The sequence below is a fragment of the Pristis pectinata genome, chromosome 1, assembly GCF_009764475.1.
Source record: "Pristis pectinata isolate sPriPec2 chromosome 1, sPriPec2.1.pri, whole genome shotgun sequence".
NCBI lineage: Eukaryota > Metazoa > Chordata > Chondrichthyes > Rhinopristiformes > Pristidae > Pristis > Pristis pectinata.
The window spans coordinates 10,841,719-10,864,513 of NC_067405.1; the positions used below are offsets into that span (position 1 = coordinate 10,841,719).

At 41.7% G+C, this 22,795-nt stretch overlaps 1 pseudogene; it reads left to right on the top strand.

The window, feature by feature from the left end:
* Nucleotides 1–22,795, top strand: part of LOC127572767 (contactin-associated protein-like 5) — a 991,970-nt pseudogene that overhangs the window by 167,304 nt on the left and 801,871 nt on the right.

The following is a 22,795-nucleotide window of genomic DNA, read 5'->3' on the forward strand; positions in this document are numbered from 1 at the left end:
GTAACGCTATTACAGCACCAGAGACCCGGGATCAATTCCCGCCGCTGTCTGTAAGGAGTTTGTACGTTCTCCCCGTGTCTGCGTGGGTTTCCTCCGGGTGCTCCAGTTTCCTCCCACATTCCAAAGACGTACGGATTAGTAGCTGTGGGCATGCTCTGTTGGCGCCGGAAGCGTGGCAACACTTGCGGGCTGTCCCCAGAGCACTCAGCGCAAAAGATGCATTTCACTGTGTGTTTCGATGCACGTGTGACTAATAAAGATATTTTATTCTTATCTTATTCTAAGTTGATGGGAGTGTGAGAGGATAAATGGGTTTAGTGCAGATGATCAGTGCAGACATGGTAGTCCAAAGGCCTATTTCTGTACTACGTAACTCTATGACTAACACAGATTGAGTGTTAGCCTTGTAAAAACGGTTCAGGGGAAATAAGGTTAGGAACAGCTGGCTTTTTGTTGAGTAAATAAAAATTGTTCTTTTTATACTAACGAAGTGGAAAATCACATTGGAAATCTTGCTTCCTTAATGGTATTTCTCATAAAGCTTGACAACAATTATAATGAAGTATTTTCTCCCATTACCTCAAACAAGCCCTTGTGTAAACTGTATTGAAAGAAGATGACATTACTGAATCGTATATTCATTGATGACTTTTGGCAGATCTTTTGGGAGCATTGAATATAAAAATGACTCTTTATTTGCTAGTTTCAAACACATTTCCTTGTTACATCCTGTAGAGTGATTCATTTACAGATTAAAAAATGATCGAAAATCTCAGCTGATATTTTTTCGTAGGCCAATCATCCTCACTGCACAGTCCTATCACTTTTTGTGGACACTTAATCAATGAAATTTGAGGAAATTCTTTTCAATGGAATATTATTGCTTATTTTTGATGCTACTGTTTCCCTTGAGACTTTCTGTGGCTCTAGTGCTGGTATTTGTGCAAACAAGCCCCTGAATCTGAGGTGTGGAGTGTTGTTCAGATGAAATGAGAGGGATAGGTAGGACAGTATATCACCTTCAGACTGCAGATAAGACAGCAAAGTTATCAAAGATAGGGACCTGTGCAGTGTAGAGGCTGAGGGAGGGGAGCACACTACATAAGAACTAATCCTTTATGAGTCCAGAACTTTATCCGCAACTCTCAGAGATCCTCAGAAGCCGACCACAGATGTTTGCCACTGTAAATAATTCACTCAATTTCCAGAAATCGTCCTGCTCACTTTAGAAGTCTTTCTGGATAATGCATTGTAGGCAAAGGGCTACAAATTCCATTTAATAAAATGTCATATCTAGCAGTTTCCTGTATCTGGGGACGACCTCACAATGATTTTAAGATCAATTAAGTATTTCTGCTGGACAGTTCTAATGTAAAAAAACACAGCAATCAGTTTGCACAGATCAAGCCCCACAAATGTGATAACAACCAGATAATTTTTTTTCTTGGCAATGTTAATTGAGACATAAGTGTTGAGAAATTGGTTGAGAGATCTCCCCTACTGATTTTCTAATTAATACTTTATAGTGTAGTAATCTGTATAATCTGTACATTAAAAATATTTTGCACTACTTTGTGGAACTTTATGAATATTTTTTATAACAAATACCAGAACAGCACAGTGGCACAGACAGTAGAGCTGCTGCCTCAGAGCACCAGAGACCCAGGTTCAATGCCAACCTCTGGTGCTGTCTGCATGGAGTTTGTATGTGGTGATGTGGGAGGGAAGGGTTAGATAGATCTTAGAACAGGATAAAATGTCGGCACAACATTTTGGGCCAAAGGGCCTGTCCTGTGCTGTAGTGTTCTATGTTCTATGTTCTCCTTGTGACTGCATGAGTTTTCTCCGAATACTCTGGTTTCCTTTCATGTCCCAAAGACATGCAGGTTGGTAGGTTAATTGGTCACTGTAAATTGCCCCTAGTGTGTAGGCGAGTGGTAGAATAGATAGGAATGGTTCAGAGGGATATGGGCCAAATGCAGGTAAATGGGACTATCTCAGAAAGGCATTTTGGTTGGAATGAACAAGTTGGGCCACAACACCTGTTTCCATGCTGTATTATACTCTTCTCTGGGGGGAGTTGATGAGGGTGTGGGGAGGCTAAAATATGGGATTTATGTTGGATTAGGAGGTGATGGTTGGTGCGGACTCAGTGAGATGAAGGACCCGTTTCCCTGCTGTACCTCTCTATAAATCTATCACCACAATGATATTGTGTGTAACCATTTGCAAGAGCAGGTATGGCCTTGGTTTAGCATATTCTTCAAAAAATGGTTCCACCAACAGTGAAGACCTCCCTGAGTACTGCATCGGAATGTCATCCTGGATTTTCTACTCAATCCTCTGGAGATGATCTAAGCCCTCTCAAGGTCAGATTTGTACTACTAAACAATGACAAGCACTATTGGAACAAAGTAATGGTGGTAAAAAATATTTTGAAATGTCTGAAACACTTAAGAAAATTCAAAACCTTTTGCTGCTTTGACTGTTCTGGTTAAACCAGGGAGTATCACCTGGTTAAACCTGGTACCAGTATAAACCTCGTCAAATCACGTAGATGCCATGGCCAAGAAAGCTCACCAGCGCCTCTACTTCCTCAGGAGGCTAAAGAAGTTTGGTTTGTCCCCTTTGACTCTCACCAACTTTTATCGATGAACCATAGAAAGCATCCTATCTGGATGTATCATGGCTTGGTACGGCAACTGCTTTGCCCAAGACCACAAGAAGCTGCAGAGAGTTGTGGACACAGCCCAGTGCATCATGGACACCAGCCTCCCCTCCTTGGACTCTGTCTTTACTTCTCGTTGTCTTGGTGTAGCAACCAGCATAATCAAAGACCCCACCCACCCGGGACATTCTCTCTTCTCTCCTCTTCCATCGGGTAGAAAATACAGGAGCCTGAGGGCACGTACCACCAGAATTAAGGACAGCTTCTACTCCACTATGATAAGACTATTGAACGGTTCCCTTATACAATGAGATGGACTATGACCTCACGATCTACCTTGTTGTGACCTTGCACCTTATTGCACTGCACTTTCTCTGTAGCTGTGACACTTTACTCTGTACTGTTATTGTTTTTACCTGTACTACATCAATGCGCTCTGTACTAACTCAATGTAACTGCACTGTGTAATGAATTGACCTGTATGGTCGGTTTGTAAGACAAGTTTTTCACTGTACCTCGGTACAAGTGACAATAATAAACCAATACCAATACCAAGTAATGGATAATTCAGGGGTAAAGATTAATCTCACCTTTTGTGTAAGCTGCTTTGATTTAACTGCCCCCTATGATTGTATTGAAACACAGGAGGCCCTATTGCAGCACTATCCCTCACTGCAACTCCTGGATGGTTTCTGGTCAGTACAAACTGACCACAAGTCCTGGCCCTATATGTTCAATAAAATAGCAATCCAGTGGAGGAGCAGTCAAAGCAAATCCCAGTGACTGAATTAGCTCAGTTTTGTTCCTTTCCCAAAAGATTTAGAAAACTCTGCACTTTTTTTACTGGTTGGTTTGACTTGCCTTGTTAAGCAAGGCCACAAGTTCATAAAAACATGTGGGACAGGATGGGTAAATATGCAATGGCATCGTTGACTTGGGTGAAGACTGAATGCCAGTGTGCCCATATTGGGCTGAATGACCTATTGAAGTGCACTTCCTCTTACCAATTTTCATCTTGGCACATTTCCCACCAACTGCTTTGGATGGTTGTACCCACGTAGCATTGGAGAAACCTGATATCATCTCAGATGTTCTGGTTCCTCATGAGCTTTACTGTTACAATTTCATATCTACCCCATCAGCTACCCCAGATGGAAGAACCAACGTCAGTGTACTAAGTGAAGCAAAATCAACAAGAATTGAAGCCTACGTTATCAAGAACCAACTGAGCAGTCATGTTGTTCGGATGAAAGACGAGCGTCTGCCGAAACAAATCTTCTACTCCCAGCTTAAAGTAGGCAAACGTAAAAGAGGCGGAGAACAGAAGAGATTCAAAGATGTCTTAAAAGCCAACATGAGGAAATGTAACATCAACATCAACAATTGGGAAGCCAATGCCAAAGACAGGAAACTCTGGCAAACCATCATCCGAGAAGGAACAGCAACCTTCGAAGCCAACAGATGTGCAGAATTAGAACAACAGAGAAGAAAATGGAAAGAGAGGCACCAACAGCCAAAGCCCGATCTGCCATCTTGAACTACCTGTCCTGAATGCGGAAGAACTTTCAGAGCCAAGATTGGACTCATAAGCCACTTGAGAGCCCATAAATAGAACAACGGAACGGAGACCATCATCCTCGACCTCGAGGGATAGCCACCACGACAACGACTGTTACAGTTTCACGTCTACCCCATCAGCCACCAACTTGGTATGACTGAATCCTATATAATTACAGAGTGCAACACACTGGGTTATTTTAGCAATATATTATTTTATTTAATGTATACATTTTTGTCAGTATATGGGCATCACAGGCAAATTCAGCATTGAGAGAGTGGTGATGAGCCACCTGCACCTGAATAGCTTGTTAAGCCGTTTCCTACTCATAGGCTATTTCCCAGACCATTTCGGAGCCAACCACGAGGTGTTCTGGAGGCCAGGATCACAAATCGTCTCCCTAAAGGACATTAGTAAACTAGGTGGGATTTTAATGCGATCCAGTAGTTTTTGTAATCATCAGTTACCAAGGCCAGTTGTTATTGACTGGATTTTTGACTGGGCAAATTATTAACTGGATTTAATTCCACAGCTCCCCTAGTGGGAATTGAACTTGGGTTTCTGGATTTACCCTCATTTTCTGGATTACTAGTCTGGTAACCTCTGCTCCACCTCTGTATTCACCATCAACATCAGACTCTGAAATATATCAGTGCAACAATGTTGTGGAACTGTGACCAAAACTTTTCTTTCTAAGTCACATACCTTACTGATTTGAATATACGTCAATAACTTTCGTCATTTTTGGGTCAATATCCTGGAATTCTGTAACACCACCACGGTAGTATCACCACCAAACAGACTGTAATGCCTTAAGAAACTCCAACCATCTTAAGTCAACTGTAATGTGAGTGGTATCAGCTCTTTCTTAAGATCAGAAGAAAACCATGAGCCATATTTCATAATTAGATATTAAATGATGACTTGAAAAGGGATGGATTTCACAAAGCCACTTCTTTTTACCCTTAATTGCTTTGCTTCTTTGACCCTTTGAAGGTGCTGGTGGATGGTCACCTTTGGAATCTAACAAATACCAATGGTTGCAGATGGACCTAGGTGAGAGAACAGAGATCACAGCTGTAGCTACTCAAGGCCGCTACGGGAGTTCAGACTGGGTGACACGTTACTTGCTGATGTTCAGTGATACGGGAAGGAACTGGAAGCAGTATCGACAAGAAGACAGCATTTGGGTAGGGAACTTGATTAAGTAACATACATAATTTTATAAATCATTAATTATTATAAAGTGAATTGAATATTAATGTTAATGCTTTCAAACACTTTAATCCCTTATTTGTTTTATGTTAATCCCTTATTCGACTTGTCTCCAACTTTGTTTAAAAAAAATAAATCCTAATTCCCTCCAAAGGTCCACATATTCATGAGTGATTTGATGGTGGGCGCCTTGCCTTCAAATCTCTTTGTGGCACCCCTACTTTATTGACACAACTGACTTTTGTAATGCTACACTGATACCTTTCTTGCAATCACTCCATTTGAAGATTGAGTTACTTATATAAAAAAATGATGAATCATATCCTATTGTAATTCAATGAATTGCTCCTAAATGTCACTTGGCTCTGAATGACGTTCTTGGTGCTAAGTACAAAAGTTGTGGAATTGCAAGTTCAAGTTTGGATTTTACTCTGAGTACAGTTGTCTTGAAGTTCATCCCTGAACAGTGGTGCTTAACAGGCAATATTGTTATAAACTTTTATTGGTAGTGCAGCAGTTAATTAGAGACATTGGACAAACTATTCCAGAGATCCAGGTTCAAATCCCACCATGCCAGCTGTGGAATTTAAATTTGGTTACCAAACAAATTTAGAAAAAGAAGAACAACCAGCCTTAAGAATGATAACTGCAATACCACCAAAACCTACATGGTTCATTATTGTCTTTCGGGAGAGGAATTCAGTCATTCTTTTTTGGTCTGATTTGCATTTGACTATAGACCTTAATGTGTTGCATTCATTTATTTTTAACCTCTCTGGGATGTTTGTCACCACTACCTTCTCAAAGGGCAACAAGGGATGGACAGTAAATGCTGGCAGATTCCAAAAGCTGAATAAATATTAATAAAAAAAATGGAGTAGAACATACAGCTGCTGTTATATAATGTGTTTAGCACTACTGACTAAGGGTGAATTTCTAACCAGGAATCCATGTTACGTGCAAAACTGTGAGATTGTTAATGTCACATGTATACACATAATCACAACAAGCATACCTTCCTTCATACCTTGAGTTCAGAAACCACATTTTTTAAGCTAATCAGTTGGTGACAATCTATAACTAATATGCTATTTTGCAAGGACAGTCTTGCCTTGGGTTTTGATCGGCAGAGCTGTGCCTCAGTTGTTGGATACACGCATTAGCAAGTGAACCAAAATGACTCCAATTCAATTTCCAATTTATTCAACTCAGTCTTGAAGTCACGATGGGTCAGTGGAAAATGTTATTTCTTGGTTGTTGTTTCTTCAAGGTGTCTTGAAAATAATGATTAAGGGTTAATCTTTTCTGTGATTCACAAAGACATGTTAAATAATAGAAAGATACCTCATGGCAGGATGCTCAAAATAAGCTTCACTAACACACAGCACAAGAACAGCGATATACAAAGTAGCATTAAGGTTTTAGTGTCCATCAAGGACTCCAAATAACTGATGAAAACCACACTGCTTTGTAAACACTTCTTTGCCTACATCAAAGAGATGAGTTACATATGGTGTGTCAGTTCTTGAATCCTTTGAAGGCTATTTATGTAAACATTCACAGGAATGTACTTGAAAGATATTCCTTTCTAACAAGACTTTCTAACTTTGCCTTTCTTCAACCCTTTAAGGGAATTTTCATTTGTAGCCACATATCTTGAGGCAAAGCTTTTTTTTATACATTGTATGCAGATATTAGAACTAGAAGCTAAGCTGGCTTTCTTCAATGACACAGCACTGCCATTGTATCCTGTATCCTAAGATGCCAGGAAGTTCTCGCTAGCATACAGAATTAAAATAAAGGGTATCGTTCTCTTTGTTCTGTGTCTAAACCTATTGATGGCAGAGGAATGTCACCAGCCAGTACATCCCAAAAAGCAGCAGAACGGAGGTGAGCTCTTTAAAGTACAGGACATGAACAATGTCTATCAATGGGGTTAGACAGCTGTGAGCATGTTTCCTCAAGTGAGCAAGTCTAGAAACCAAGGGGCATAGCATCAGGATAAGGATTTGGTAGCTTGTAATGAGGACGAATTTCTTCTTTGAGAGTTGTGGATCTCTGGTATTAGAGAGTTGAAGATGCTGAGCCATTATGTGTATTCAAGGCTCATAAAGGGAGATACAAGAGATTCTGCAGATGCAGGAATCTGGAGCAACACACGCAAAATGCTGGAGGAACTCAGCAGGTCAGGCAGCATCTACGGAGGGAAATAAACAGTCGACGTTTCAGGTCGAGACCCTTCATCAATCCCGACTGTTTATTTCCCTCTGTAGATGCTGTCTGACCTGCTGAGTTCCTCCAGCATTTTGTGTGTGTTGCTCATAAAGGTATATTTTTGGCTTTCAAGGGGAGTAAGGACCACACAGGTTGAGCAGGAAGGTGAAGGTGAGACCAACACATCAGCCATGATTTTACTACATGGCAGAGCAGACTCAAGGGGCTTTTGTGGCTTCCTTATGTTTTTATCTTGCATTACGTTACCTCTCACAGATGGACAAGGGATACATTACTTTAACACCAAACTGTTCTGTTCTTGCACCTCTCGGTTGTAGTAACTATTAGATCAACTTATAGTACTGTTGCATCTAAGTCAAAATTTTATTGTGTTCAAGTCTCATTCCAGAGGATTTTAAACTGGAACTTTCTCACCAGGGTGGTGAACGAGGTGCATTATTTGTATGAATCATCAATCCAAGGCCTTATTTACTCTCATGTAGATATAAAAGACAATCCCAATGACTTAATTTTGAAGGACAGTGGGAATATTCCTCATGTCCTGACCAGTATGGATCATACAACCCCCATGTCAATATTTCTAAAGCAGGTTAACTCGTCTTCACTACCTTACGGTTTGCAAATTGGTTGCAGTTTTTCTGACAATACAGCATTGAGTACATGACCAAATATATAACTGAGCATGCAACACTTTGAGATGTTTTGAAAGAAATGTGTAATTCACTGTATTAATGACCTGGAGGAGGGAACAAAATGTGTGCTTTCCGTGTTTACTGATGATACAAAATAGGTGGAAGGGCATATGGTGATGAGAACATTGTGATTCTGCATGGGATTTAGATAGACTGAGTGAGTGGGTGAAAGTGTGACAAATTAAGTTTAATGTAGGGATGTGTGATTGCCTCTTTCCCCGACCCAAATTTCCTTCAGATCCCTAACACCCAGACTCAATTGCTTTTCTCTTGTCCTTGCCCTCAGCAGGCTAATTTTGTCCACAAGTCTAACAGTGACTTGCCATTTTGCAATTGATTGAAAGCATCAGAAATAAAACGAAAGGCATATGCAAGGTATTTGAATGGATACTTCCTGCACTGGAAAACTGGGCAGCATCTCCAGCCTCTGATACTCTGTTTAGTTGAACTGTGGAACTCAATTTTCCCAAATTTCTGATGCAGAAGAGTTGCTGAAGGGCTTTTACTTAGCCCTCTCAAAAAATGGTAGCACAGTGATGCTATCACTTGCCTGGACCAATGATCTGTGAGTTCAAAGTTTATTTAAATAAATCTGGAATTTAAAAAAATGGCAATGGTGACAATGAAATCAGGTTGTGATTAAAACCCCATTTATTGTCTTCAGTGAAGGACATTTGCTGTCTTTACCAGACTGGCCTGTATGTGATCAACAACCAGGTGGTGACTTCCTGGGGCATTTCAGAGGATAATCTCTTGATTGTCCTCTGAAATGCCCCAGTAAGTCACTCAAGGGCGCTTAAGGACAGGAAAGTCCTGTGTGAATGAATGAAAGAAGAATATAATTCCCTCAATTTAGAGGGGATTCAGAAACAAACTGGTATGGGTATCAAATGATGCATGGGCACATTCCCAGTATCAAGCACAGCTAAATGCACCTACAACACCAGAAGGAAACCGCCAGTGATTACAATTGCAGACCACTGGTACTTGTCAGCGAGGGAGAAAGTGCTCTCTCATTATCAGTTCCAATTAGCTTTTGTAGTTGAACTTTCATGTCAGCAAGGATAAAGTGACAGAATAAGGATGCAATTATACATGAGTGTTGTGCAATTTCCTTTTAATGTTGACTGTTAAACTTGCTTGAGACAGAAAGTTGTGAATAACCTGATGTTTCTCAGCAGAATCTACTTTGGTCATTACAAGACACTGCAGTTTTTAATCCAGCGAGTGCTCATTCCTTTCCTGGCATGCAGCTCAACGTATTAAGATACTGTCACTGTATTTAACATAAAATGTAGAACAATACAGCACAGTACAGACCTTTCGATGAGATGGACTATGACCTCACGATCTAACTTGTTGTGACCTTGCACCTTATTGCACTGCACTTTCTCTGTAGCTGTGACACTTTACTCTGTGCTCTGTACTGTTATTGTTTTTACCTGTACTACCTCAATGCACTCTGTACTAACCCAATGGAACTGCACTGTGTAATGAATTGACCTGTACGATCGGTATGCAAGACAAGTTTTTCACTGCACCTCGGTACAAGTGACAATAATAAACCAATACCAATACCGTGATCAATCTAACCCTTCCCTCGGCACAGCCCATACCCCTCCATTTTTCTTACTTCTGACATCTCCCCTGAACATTCTTCCTCTGATCTTAAACTGATGTCCTCTGGTATTGGCTATTGCCATCCTGAGGAAATGGTGCTGGCTGTCTGCTCTATCTATGCCCCTCATAATCTTATACACCTCTATCAAGTCACCTCCCATCGTGCATAGCTCCAAAGAGAAGAGCCCTAGCTCGCTCAACCTTTCCTCATTAGACATGTTCTCTAATCCAGGCAGCATTCTGGTAAATCTCCTCTGCACCCTCTATAAAGCTTCCACATCCTTCCTATAATGAGGTGACTAGAGCTGAGCCCAATAATCCAAGTGTGGCCTAAGCAGAGCTTTATAGAGCTGCAACGTTACCTCATGGCTCTTGGACTCAATCCCCTGGCTAATGAAGGCCAACACACCATACACCTTCTTAACCACCCTATCAACTTGCATGTCAACTTTGAGGGATCTTTGGACTTGGACCTATGGATTTGTTGGGAAACAGATGAAAAACGAGTGAAATTCAGGCAACTGAGGTGATAGGAAAGAGCTGTGTGCAGTTTGGGGACATGCGTAAAATTAGATTTCATACATTGACAGTAACCCTTTGCTCCTTACAGTCTGTACCACTGAAAGTGAGCTTTATTAATTCAGCTTGCACATGTCTTGTTGTGACAGCTGAGCTTTCACTCAGCTGGTCACCACGCAGCTACCATTTACATCTGCTGGAATGAACCTAATCTATTCAAACTGAGTTTGGTTCTCTGTCAGTACAGATCAAGGAGACGTTACTTCAGTAGAGTATTATTTAAGGCCAAGTGAAACTGTAGGATGAAGGTCTGTGCAGAAGGACCAACAAAGAGGACCCTGTGACATCACCCGATGGACCCACATCTGGGTTTTGAAAGACAGCCTGGGATAATCAAGTGGAACCAATTGTATTTGCACAGATGGGCATGGAATGTTAGCATACCTGGAATACTTGTCCCAAATAAGCTTGGGTCAGGTAGGATTTGAGCCCTGAAATTCAGTTCAGGATCAGGAGATTATTTCACTGATTTTAACCCAGAGAAAGAGACCAGGCAGGGCACAAAAACATGAGGATGTTGTGTGGGTCACGCTGAATGCCTTAAATCTTCTTGAGCTGCTTCATCTTGTGTTGGAGAGCACAACGGTCCTCGTGAAGTCAGAGTGGATTTCAATAGGATATCATGGAAGCCCTCTGCTTCACCAAGGATATTGGTATTAAGAGCCAAAACAGAGAGCTACAAGATAGCAATATTGAGAGATAAGATAAGATATCTTTATTAGTCACATATGCATCGAAACACACAGTGAAATACATCTTTCGCATAGTGTGTTCTGGGGGCAGCCCACAAGTGTCACCACGCTTCCGGTGCCAACATAGCATGCCCACAACTTCCTAACCCATACGTCTTTGGAATGTGGGAAGAAACTGGAGCACCCGGAGGAAACCCACGCAGACAAACATACAAACTCCTTCCAGACAGCGGCTGGAATTGAACCCAGGTTGCTGGCGCTGTAACTGTGTTACGCTAACCGCTACACTACCGTTCCTGCCCAATATTAGGAGAGAACTTTTGCGAAACGTCTGCTGCTTATGTTGTTACAGGTAAAACTGTAGCCGATTAGAGAAACTATCCAGTGATGAAACCAAACAAAGTGAATACCTTTGAGGACATTCACCAAGGAAGTCTCAATGATGCAAGTTAGTTGAAAGTTTCACCACGTGGTCTCAGCAATAACTTGCATTTATATGACACCTTTGAAGAAGAAAGCTGCTGTGAAGGGGGTTTCCAAACAAAAGTTAACATCAAACCAAAAGGGCAGGTAACCAAAAAGTTGCTGGAAAGTGGAGAAGATCATTTTGTTGGCATCGGGGACTCTGATTTAGCAAGTTCTTTACAAAATAAAACTTGCCTCTCAAATGAGAGAGTCACTTGTACTTCCCACAGACAATACCCTCCTCCTCCATTCTGGGAGGAGATGAGGCTGTTGCTGTTCAACAGGAGCTTCCATTGGTAGTTTTCTTTTGACTCCTGCTGTTTCTCCAGCAGTTTGCTTTTTTGCTCATGAACAGAAATGTCTGGTCCAATTTTGCGCCTGGCACAATTTGCACCCAAGAATGTTTGCTGACACAATGTACCTTGGCTGAAATGGGGTGAGGGTTATGCAAGGACAACATGATCCAACGTCTAGTACACTGTGCAACGCCCTTCTACATCCTCTGGTGCAGGTTTTCCTTTTGTTACTTTTTCTAATTTTCATTCCTGCTCAGCTGCTTTATTAAAATCTTAATCACCGAGAAAGAGGTGAAAAAGAAAATAAACCAAGCATTTGATTCAAAATAAAAAGCTGAATTGGTGCAGTTTCAGCATTATCCCCTCTTCCTTGCACATCAAAGGATGTCCCAAAGTATTCTGATCCTAAGTAAGACTTTGGAAACACAGAGTGAACAATGCCTTCTATTCCGCCTGAGTAGTCTACAACCCAATGACATGAATATTGAGTTTTCTAATGAGGTATTCCTCCCCTCTAGTGGGTTTCCTCCCCCTTCCCCTGCCCCTCTCCCTCCTTCCAATCATCCTCTGGTCCTCCTCCCTCCCCCCTCCCCCAGTCCAGCCTCCTTATCACCCATTCTTGTCTCTCTCACCCCTGTTGGTTCCATCCACCCATTACACACAGTTCACCCACACGCTCCCCTCCCACCCTGCTTCTACCTGGTTCCATCTGCCATTTACCTCTCCCCTAACTGGTACCATCATCAGATCCTTTGCTTAGAGTGCAGCACTGCTAGCCCTTTGAGTTCCTGCTTATCTCCCTCCAGCACCTATCTCCTACCTTCACCCACCCCTCGTTCTATCTGCACCTCATTCTTTCTCTTTTCATCTGCTTCTATCTGTCATTCACCTGCCACTGTCTCCCAACTCCAACCCCACTCCCCTCCCTTACCTGGCTCAACCTGCCCATTGTTGTTCAGGTCCATCAATCACCTCGGGCTCCTGTCTCACCACTCCCCCTCTCCTCTTTATACCGGCCATCTCCCCTCTCCACTCTCGGTCCTGATGCAGGGTTTCAACCTGAAACATCAATTTCTCCCCCCGCCCCACCCACAGATGCTGCTCAACCCAATGAGTTCCTCCAGCAGATTGTTTGTTGCTCTAAATAAAACCTTCCTGTTCCTGTAAGAATTGGTTCAGAGGGATAAACAGAAGACATCTTTTACAACTCAATCCCTGCCTTTGTCAGGGGTTAATCTGAAAATCCAAGGTCAGAAAGTTTGAGATTTTAAACAGAATTCCAATTACAAGGCATTTAAACAGACATGGATGGGAAAGGTTTAGAGGGATATGGTCCAAATGAGGCAAATGGGACAAGCTCAGGTAGGCAACTTGGTTGGCACAAACAAGTTGGGCTGAAGGGCCTGTTTCTGTGCTGTTTCAGCATCTCCCCTTAGAATTGTCCGTGTTCCCAAGATGTCGTCACAGATTTTAGACAAATAAACCTTCAAGTAGCACAACATCCAAGACAAGTTTATAACTTTATGACTAATTGACATAAAAATAAAAGAAAATCACTTGAAAACTGAAGATGAGGGTGACGATATAAATTAGAGTGAAGGTTTAAAGTAGTAAATATTAAATAAAAGCATTAGTAGGTTTCTAAAACTGCTGCACTATTCAGTAGTATCATGGGTAATCCTCAACCTGAAATTCATTTTCTGGCCTTTTCTCCATTTAATCACTTAAAATATATTGACCTCGGCCTTGAGGCCACAGTCCTCTGAGGGAAAGAATTCCAAAGGTTTGCAAACCTGAACTGAGGAGCATTTTTTTCAGCTCAGTCCTAAATGGTTAACTATCCAGAGATTATGCCCCACTCCTCCCATTCTAGATTATCCAATGAGAGGAAGCTTCCTCTCAGCATCTCCCCTTAGAATTGTCCAGGTTCCCAAGAGCTCATCACAAATTTTAGAGTTTTTTAGACTAAATTTTAGACTAAAATTTTAGACAAATTTTAGCCTTCAAGTAGCGCAACATCCAAGACAAGTCTATCCTCCCTTGGATACAGATACCGAATCAGCATTTTATAATCCAGGCATGGTCTCACCTATGCCTTGCATTTGCAGCTAACAGATATGCAATTTCCAGAGGACTTTCAGTGAGGAATAGGGTTACACTGCTTGTTTCCAACAATGTGAGCGTGTATGCAAGCATTTGCTCAGGATTTGTTTTTTATTTTAAATTAGCGGAGGTGGCTTAGGGGATCCGGTTGCAATTTTCATCATCATACAGAGTCCAGACGGAAGAGATAGAAACTCTTCCCATTAGCAGAGGGTTCAAAAACCAAAGGACAGAGGAAGAAAGTAACTGGCTAAAGAATCAAATGGGAGATGAGGAGCATTTTTTTTAAATGCAGAGCTGGAAGTCTAAAAACAGATAATGCTGGAAACACTCATCAGGTCAGGAAGCATCTATGCATGGTTAACATTTCAAGTCAATGACCATTTATCAGAACTGGGCTGTAAGTTATGGGAAGCCAGTGATTTTTGTCAATTCTGTGCTAAGATCCTTCCTCATTTACCTCAGAACTAGCATTCCCCTTTCCATGTTGTCTATTATTTCAGCATGTCAATACCATAAAATATTCAGTCACCAACCTTGGCCACATGCAATCAAATCCTGATAATAACTGTTGGATCAAACTCATTTTTCTCTATTTGTGCCATTTTTTCTTCAAACTTGTTATGGACACTTTGTGCATTCAGATACAGTGTCCTTAATTTTAACATTGCCATTTTTCACTGACTTGACCTTAATCAATGTCACGATTTTTGTGTTAATCTTCCTGGTCCCTTCTGCTCTGCTTTGTTCAATGTTGCCTCGATCTTCAAGAATATGAGAGCTTTAGAAGTAGGAACGGGAGGAGGCCATTTGGCTCCTTAAGCCTACTTCTCTATTTATCATGGCTGGTCTCTGACTCAATGTCATTTTCCTGCACTTTTCCCATATCCTGCCATTCCCTAGAACTGTTAGGTGAACGAAATAACCCTCTGGGCTATAGAATTCCAAAGATTCACTCCTCCCCCCCTTCTGGGAGGTCTACCCCTTATTCAGAGAGTGTGATCTCTGATTCTGGATTCCACAATCAAGGGAAACAGATTCCCTACATCTAGTCTGTCCATGTAAGAATTTTGTATGTTTCAATGAGATCACCTCTTATTCTTCGAAACTCCAGAGAACAGAAGCTTGGTCTGCTCAGTCTCTCCTCGTACAGCAAAACTGCCTTCTCTGGAAGTAGTTGAATGAATCTTGGCTGTGCTCCCTCTGTGGCAAGTACATCCTTTCTTTAGGTAATGAGACCAAAACTGCACACAGCATTCCAAGTGTAATCTCACAAAGGCCCAGTATAGTAGGACATCTTTATTCCTGTACTCAAAGCCTGCCATAATAAAGGCCAACATAATATCTGTCTTGCTAACCTCTTGCTGCTCCTGCATGTTTGGTTTTGGTGACTTGTGTACAAGGACACTTGGATGCTTATTAGGGATTAGTAAGGTTGTCAAAGGTTACAGGGAGAAGGCAGGAGAATGGGGTTGAGAGAGAAAAATAAATCAGCCATGATCAAATGGCAGAGTAGACTCGATGGGCCGAATGGCCTAATTATGCTCCTGTGTCTTATGAACATCAACACCAACCAATCTTGCACCATTTGAAAAAAATCACTACTTTACCCATCTCATTAGATTTATAAATTTCCTCAAGTTAATCATTTTGCAATTTTTGTAGTTCAAAAAAATATTGGTTGGCATAATTTATTGATTGAACAGTAGCTGTGAGCTTATGAAGGAAGGTCATTGACTGACAAGCTGAATATGGTTGGGCCCAGGAGAGTGAGCAAAGAAGTGGCAGATGGAATACAGCTTTGGAAATTGTGGGGTTTTGCAGTTTGCTAGGAAGAATAAAGGTGTGAACTATTTTCTAAATGGGAAGAAAATTCATAAATCAGAGGAGGAAAGGGACTCGGATGTCCTAATTCAGGATTCCCTCAAGGTTAACTTGCCAGTTGAGCCAGTATAAAAGACGGCAAATGCAATGTTAGCATTCATTTTGAGAGGACTAGAATATAAAAGCAAGGATGTACTGCAGAGACATTATAAAGTGTTGGTCAGATTGCATTTGGAATATTGCGAGCAATTTTGGACCCTGTATCTAAAGAAAGATGTGTTGGCCCTGGAGAGGGTCCAGAGGAGGTTCATAAGAATGATCCCAGGAATGAAAGGCTTAAAAAAGAGGAGCGTTTGATGTCTCTGGGCCTGTACTCGATGGAGTTCAGAAGGATGAGGGGTATCTCATCGAAACCTACCGGATATTGAAAGTCCTGGATAGAGTGGATGTGGAGATGATGTTTCCATTAGTAGGAGAGTCTAGGATATGAGGACACAGCCTCAGATTAAAGGGATGTTGTTTTAAAACTGAGCTGAGGAGGAATTTCTTCAACCAGAAGGTGGTAAATCTGTGGAATTTCTTGCCACAGAGAGCTGTGGAGGCCAAGTCATTGGGTGTATTTAAGGCAGAGGTTGATAGGTTCTTGATTGGTGAGGGGGTTAAGGTTTATGGAGAGTAGGTGAGAGAATGGGGTTGAAAAAAATCAGCCATGATTGAATGGCGGAGCAGACTCGATAGGCTGAATGGCCTAATTCTGCTCCTATATTTTGTTTATCATCTTATTTCCAGAACATTGCCCTCCTGAACTATATCAGTAATATCCTGGGGTTGGGATGAATCATCTCCATAAACCAGAATTTTCTTCCTTTCTGAGAAATTAAATTCAGACATTTAAATACCTCATACAATGAGATGGACTATGACCTCACGATCTACCTTGTTGTGACCTTGCACCTTATTGCACTGCACTGTCTCTGTAGCTATGACACTTTACTCTGTACTGTTATTGTTTTTACCTGTACTACATCAATGCACTCTGTACTGACTCAATGTAACTGCACTGTGTAATGAATTGACCTGTATGATCGGCTTGTAAGAGAAGCTTTTCACTGTACCTCGGTATAAGTGACAATAATAAACCAATACCAAATCAATATTTCAACTGTTTAGAGTCATAGAGAGATACAGCATGGAAACAGGCCCTTTGGCCCATTCAGCTTATGCCCATTTAGACTGATATTACATTATTCCCTTTTTTTTATTCCTCCCACATTCCCATCAACACTTCCCAAATTCTTTCACCCTCCAACACGCTAGGGGCAATATACAGTGGCTAGTTTCTTCTACTTTAGTTTTCTTTTTTAAAACTATTTAACTGTAAAGTATTCAAGTCAAATTCTTTTTTTTTGGTAAATTGCTTTATTATTGTCACATGTACTGAGGTACAGTGAAAAACTTGTCTTGCATACCGTTCATACAGATCATTTCATTACAACAGTGCATTGAGGTAGTACAAGGTAAAACAATAACAGAATGCAGAATAAAGGGTTACAGTTACAGAGAAGGTGCAGTGCAGGCAGACAATAAAGTGCAAGGCCATAACGAGATAGATTGTGAGGTCAAGAATTCATCTTCTTGTACTAGGGAACCGTTCAATAGTCTTATCATAGCAGGATAGAAGCTGTCCTTGAGCCTGGTGGTACGTGTTTTCAGGCTTTTGTATCTTCTGCCTGATGGCAGAGGGGAGAAGAGAGAGTGTCTGGGGTGGGGTGGGTGGGGTCTTTGATTATGCTGGCTGTCTTTCCGAGGCAGCAAGAAGTGTAGACAGAGTCCATGGAGAGGAGACTGGTTTCTGTGATGCATTGAGCTGTGTCCACAACTCTGCAGTTTCTTGCAGTCACCGGCAGAGCAGTTGCCCTACCAAGCTGTGATGCATCTGGATAGGATTTTAACATAATGCCTGGTATAGTGATAGTTAAATTAGATCAGTAACCCAAAAACTCAGTTACAAACCAGAAACAAGGTTTCAAATCCATGGTAGCTGTGGAGTTAAAGAAAAAACAAGCTATTACTGGCAAAGGTCAAAAATAATGAAGGGTCTCTGACCAGAAAAGTTAACTCTGAATCAAAATCAGAATCAGATTTATTATCACTGCCTCATATGATGTGAAATGTTCTGTGGCAGCAGTACAGTCCAAAGACATAAAATCACTATAATTTATAGAAATAAATAAAAGGTGCAAAAATAAAGGAATAACGAAGTGGGGTTCATAGGTTCATGGACGGTTCAGAAATCTGATGGCAGAGGGGGAGAAGCTGTTCCTAAATCATTGAGTGTGGGTCTTCAGGCTCCTGTACCTCCTCCCGGATAGTAGTAACGAGAAGAGGGCATGCTCTGGATGGTGAGGGTCTTTAGTGATGGATGCCGCCTTCTTGAGGCACCGCCTCTTGAAGATGTTCTTAATGGCGGGGAGAGTTGTGCCCGTGATGGAGTTGGCTGAGTCTATGACCCTCTGCAGCCTCTGGCGATCCTGTGCATTGGAGCCTCTGTACCAGGCTGTGATGCAAACCAGTCAGATGGTCTCCCCTGTACACCTATAAATATTTACAAGAGTCTTTGGTGACACAGCGAATCTCCTCAAACTCCCAACGAAGTAAAACCACTGGCTTGCCTTCTTCATGATTGTATCCATGTGCTCCTCCTTCCACAGATGCAGCCTGACCTGCTGAGTGTTTCCCCCATTTTCTGTTTTTATTATAATCACATAACCATTGGATTTTTTTAAGCCCATCTGGTTCACCAACACATTTCAGGAGAGCCTATATATGTAACTCAAGACCCACGGCAATCTGGTTGTCACTGAAATAGCCAAGAAACAGCTGATTTGAATCATTCCATTAAAACAGAGGGAAAAAATAAAACTGGATGGACCACACAATTTTGATCTAGGCACTAAGTTCACATGTGGCAAACATCAGGAGGCTGCCCTATAAACTAGTTGTTTAACAGAATCATTACTTGCAGACTCATCCAAAACAATCACATTAGAACATAAGAAACAGAGGCCATCTGGCCCGTCGAGCCTGCTCCGCCATTCAATAAGATCATGGCTGATCTGGCCGTGGACTCAGATCCACCTACCTTCCTTTTCCCCATAACCCTTAATTCCCCCACTATGCAAAAATCTATCTAACTGTGTCTTAAGTATATTTAATTAGGTAACCTCCATTGCTTCCCTGGACAGAGAATTCCACAGATTCTCTACTCTCTATGAAAAGCAATTTCTCCTCATCTCCATCCTAAATCTATTCCCCTGGATCTTGAGGCTATGTCCCCTAGTTCCACTCTCACCTACCAGGGGAAACAACCTTCCAGCCTTTATCTTATCTATCCCTTTAATAATTGTTTGTCTAAGATTCCCTCTCATTCTTCTGAATTCCAGCAAATATAGTCCCAGGTGACTTGATCTCTCCTCATAGGCTAACCCCCTCATCTCCAGAATCAACCTGGTGAACCTCCTCTGCACTGCCTCCAAAGCCGGTATATCTTTCCTCAAGTAAGGAGACCAGAACTGCACGCAGTACTCCAGGTGCAGCCTCACCAGTACCCTGTACAGTTGCAGAATAATCTCCCTGCTCTTAAATTCAATCCCTCCAGCGATGAAGGCCAACATTCCATCTGCCTCCTTGATAATCTGTTGCACCTGCAAACCAACCTTTTGTGATTCATGCACAAACACTCCCATGTCCCTCTGCACAATAGCATGCTGCAATCTTTCACCATTTAAATAATAGTCTGATCTTCTATTTTTCCCTCCAAAGTGGATGACCTCATATTTACCAACATTGTACTCCATCTGTCAGACCCTTGCCCGCTCATTTAACCAATATATATCTCTCTGCAGACTCTCCGCATCATCTGCACGATTTGCTTTTCCACTCAGTTTAGTGTCATCAGCAAACTTAGATACTCTAAACTCGGTCCCCTCTTCCAAATCGTTAATGTGTATCGTGAATAGTTGCGTGCCCAGCACCGACCCCTGCGGCAGTCCTCTCACCACTGATTGCCAACCAGGGAAACTCACATTTATCTCAACTCTCTGCCTTCTATTGGTTAACCAATCCTCTATCCATGCTAATACATTACCCCAACTCCATATCATCCTTATCTTATGGATAAGTCTTTTAAGCAGCACCTTATCGAACGCCTTCTGGAAATCCAAGTATACAACATCCACCTGTTCCCCTCTATCCACTGCACTCATGATATCCTCAAAGAACTCCAGTAAGTTTGTCAAACAGGACCTGCCCTTCCTGAATCTATGCTGTGTCTGCCTGATGGAACCACTTCTATCCAGATGTCTCACTATTTTTTCCTTGATGATAGCTTCAAGCATTTTCCCAACTACAGATGTTAAGCTAACTGGCCTATAGTTACCTGCCTTTTGCCTACATCCTTTTTCAAACAGTGGCATGACATTCGCCGTCTTCCAATCCACCGGGACCTGCCCAGAGTCCAGAGAATTATGGTAAATTATCACAAATGCTTCTACTATAACTTCCGTCATTTCTTTCAGTACCCTGGGATGCATCCCATCAGGACCAGGGGACCTGTCTACGTTTAGGCCCACTAGTTTGCTCATCACTTTTGCCTTTTCCCCCCTACTTCTGGTGAAAGATCCTGGACCTGAAATGTCAACTGTTTCTCTTTCCACAGATGCTGCATGACCTACTGAGTATTCCGCAGAATTTTATTTCTTTCAGAACAATCCCTGCTTTTGTCATGTCCAATTGGCCAGAGAGATACACTGCTGGGAGTGGCATAGTGGTGGGTTAGATTAACCGTGGGGGTCCTCATCATTGATGTCTCCCCCCATTAAGTCTATTGGCATCATGTTAAATGTGCACTATAAACCTCTAAACGTCTCCCTGACTTTTGTTTCTATTCATTCTTTTTTTTAGTACCTGAGCATTGCTGGTAAGACCAGTAATAATTATCATTTGCGACTGCCTTGCAAAGGATTATCCATCCCTAATTGCATTGAGATGGGAGAAATGAGTTGCCTTCTTGAACCCCTACAATCCTTTTGAAGGCAGAATACAAGATTAATGGCAGGACTCTTAGCAGTGTGGAGGAACAGAGGGATTTTGGGGTCAACGTCCATAGATCCCTCAAGGTTGCCGCGCAGGTTGATAGGGTTGTTAAGAAGGCATATGGTGTGTTGGCCTTCAATAGTTGGGGTTAAAGAGTCACGAGGTGATGTTGCAGCTCTGTAGAACTCTGGTTAGACCACACTTGGAGTATTGTGTTCAGTTCTAGTCGCCTCATTATAGGAAGGATGTGGAAGCTTCAGAGAGGGTATAGAGGAGATTTACCAGGTTGCTGACTGGATTGGAGAGCTTGTCATATGAGGATAAGTTGAGTGAGCTAGGGCTTTTCTCTTTGGCGAGAAGGAGGATGAGGGGAGACAAGATAGAGGTGTACAAAATATTAAGAGGAATAGCTAGAGTGGACAGCCAGCGCCTCTTTCCCAGGGCACCAATGCTCAACTCATTCAGGCAAGTGGAGAGTACTCCATCACACTCTTGACTTGTTCCTTATAGATGGTGAAGAGGCTTTGGGATATCAGAACGTGAGTCACTTGCCACAGGATACCCAGCCTCTGACCTGCTGTTGTAACCAGAGTATTTATATGGCTGATCCTTTTGAGCTTCTAGTCACTGGGGACCTCCAAGATGTTGATGGTGGAGGACAATGCTAATTGTGTTCCTTCGTGTAAAAATTGTCTTTATGTTTAATTTATGTTTTTCTTGTGAATGCTGCTGATCTGATGCTATGTGCCTGTGATGCTGCTGCAAATAAGTTTTTCATTGCACCTGTGCATACATGTATTTGTGCTTATGACAATAAACTTGAGTTTGACTTTGACTTGGCAATAGTAATGTCATTGAATGTCAAGGGTAGGTAGAAGGTGGTTAGGTTCTCTGATGGATTGGAATCTAGCACATTCAAGTATTCAAACAGTCCAGGCAGATTTCCTTAATCGATGGGCTTTAGTAACCAGGTCAGTCTTTAGCATCAATACCAATACAAGTTATTTTTTTCAAAACTAAACACACTATTGATCTGAATTTATATTCCAAAGCTTCCATGGTGGGATCTGAATTCTGGTCTCTGGATTGTTAGTCCAGGCTTTTAAGTTATTGATCAATAATTTACCAGCTGCGCACCCATCATACCTAACATCAAGCTTGAAAAGAGAGTTTGACATTAATGATTTTGGAGAACCAAAACACAGTAGGCAAGTGAAAGGAAAGTTATTTCAGACTTATGACTTTAATTTGCTCTGTGTTTATTTTTGTTTAGTAAACTTCCTTATGCATTCACATAAATTCCCATCTGGGATTTTTTTTAATCAAGTCAGTAACCATCCTCTTTATTTTTAAAGAAGCTTAGGGCTACGTTAAGTGAGGCAAAAAGAAATTGATGAATACTTGTTAAGCAGAGCGCTTAAGGTAGGGCAGGAAGGAAATTAAACCCATCCATTTCAGAGCACTGTGAGTTAAGAGTACCCCCATTATCTTGGTTTGTGTGATACTGTATAGACTGCTGCAAAGGAAAAGGATGCAAGAAGCAAGTTCTGTTCAGTGACTCACTGACCATGTTTCACATTATCCATTCTCTGAACATTCTACCTCTCCTTGGCAAAGCAGGAATTGACCCAGATCTAATCTGTGTGCTCTTAACTGTGATAGACAGCATCTGCCGCATTGGAAGCCTGTTTGATTTGTAACTTGATATTTGCAGAAGCCAGCCTTCAAGAATCCAATCAGTATTTGTGTGTGAT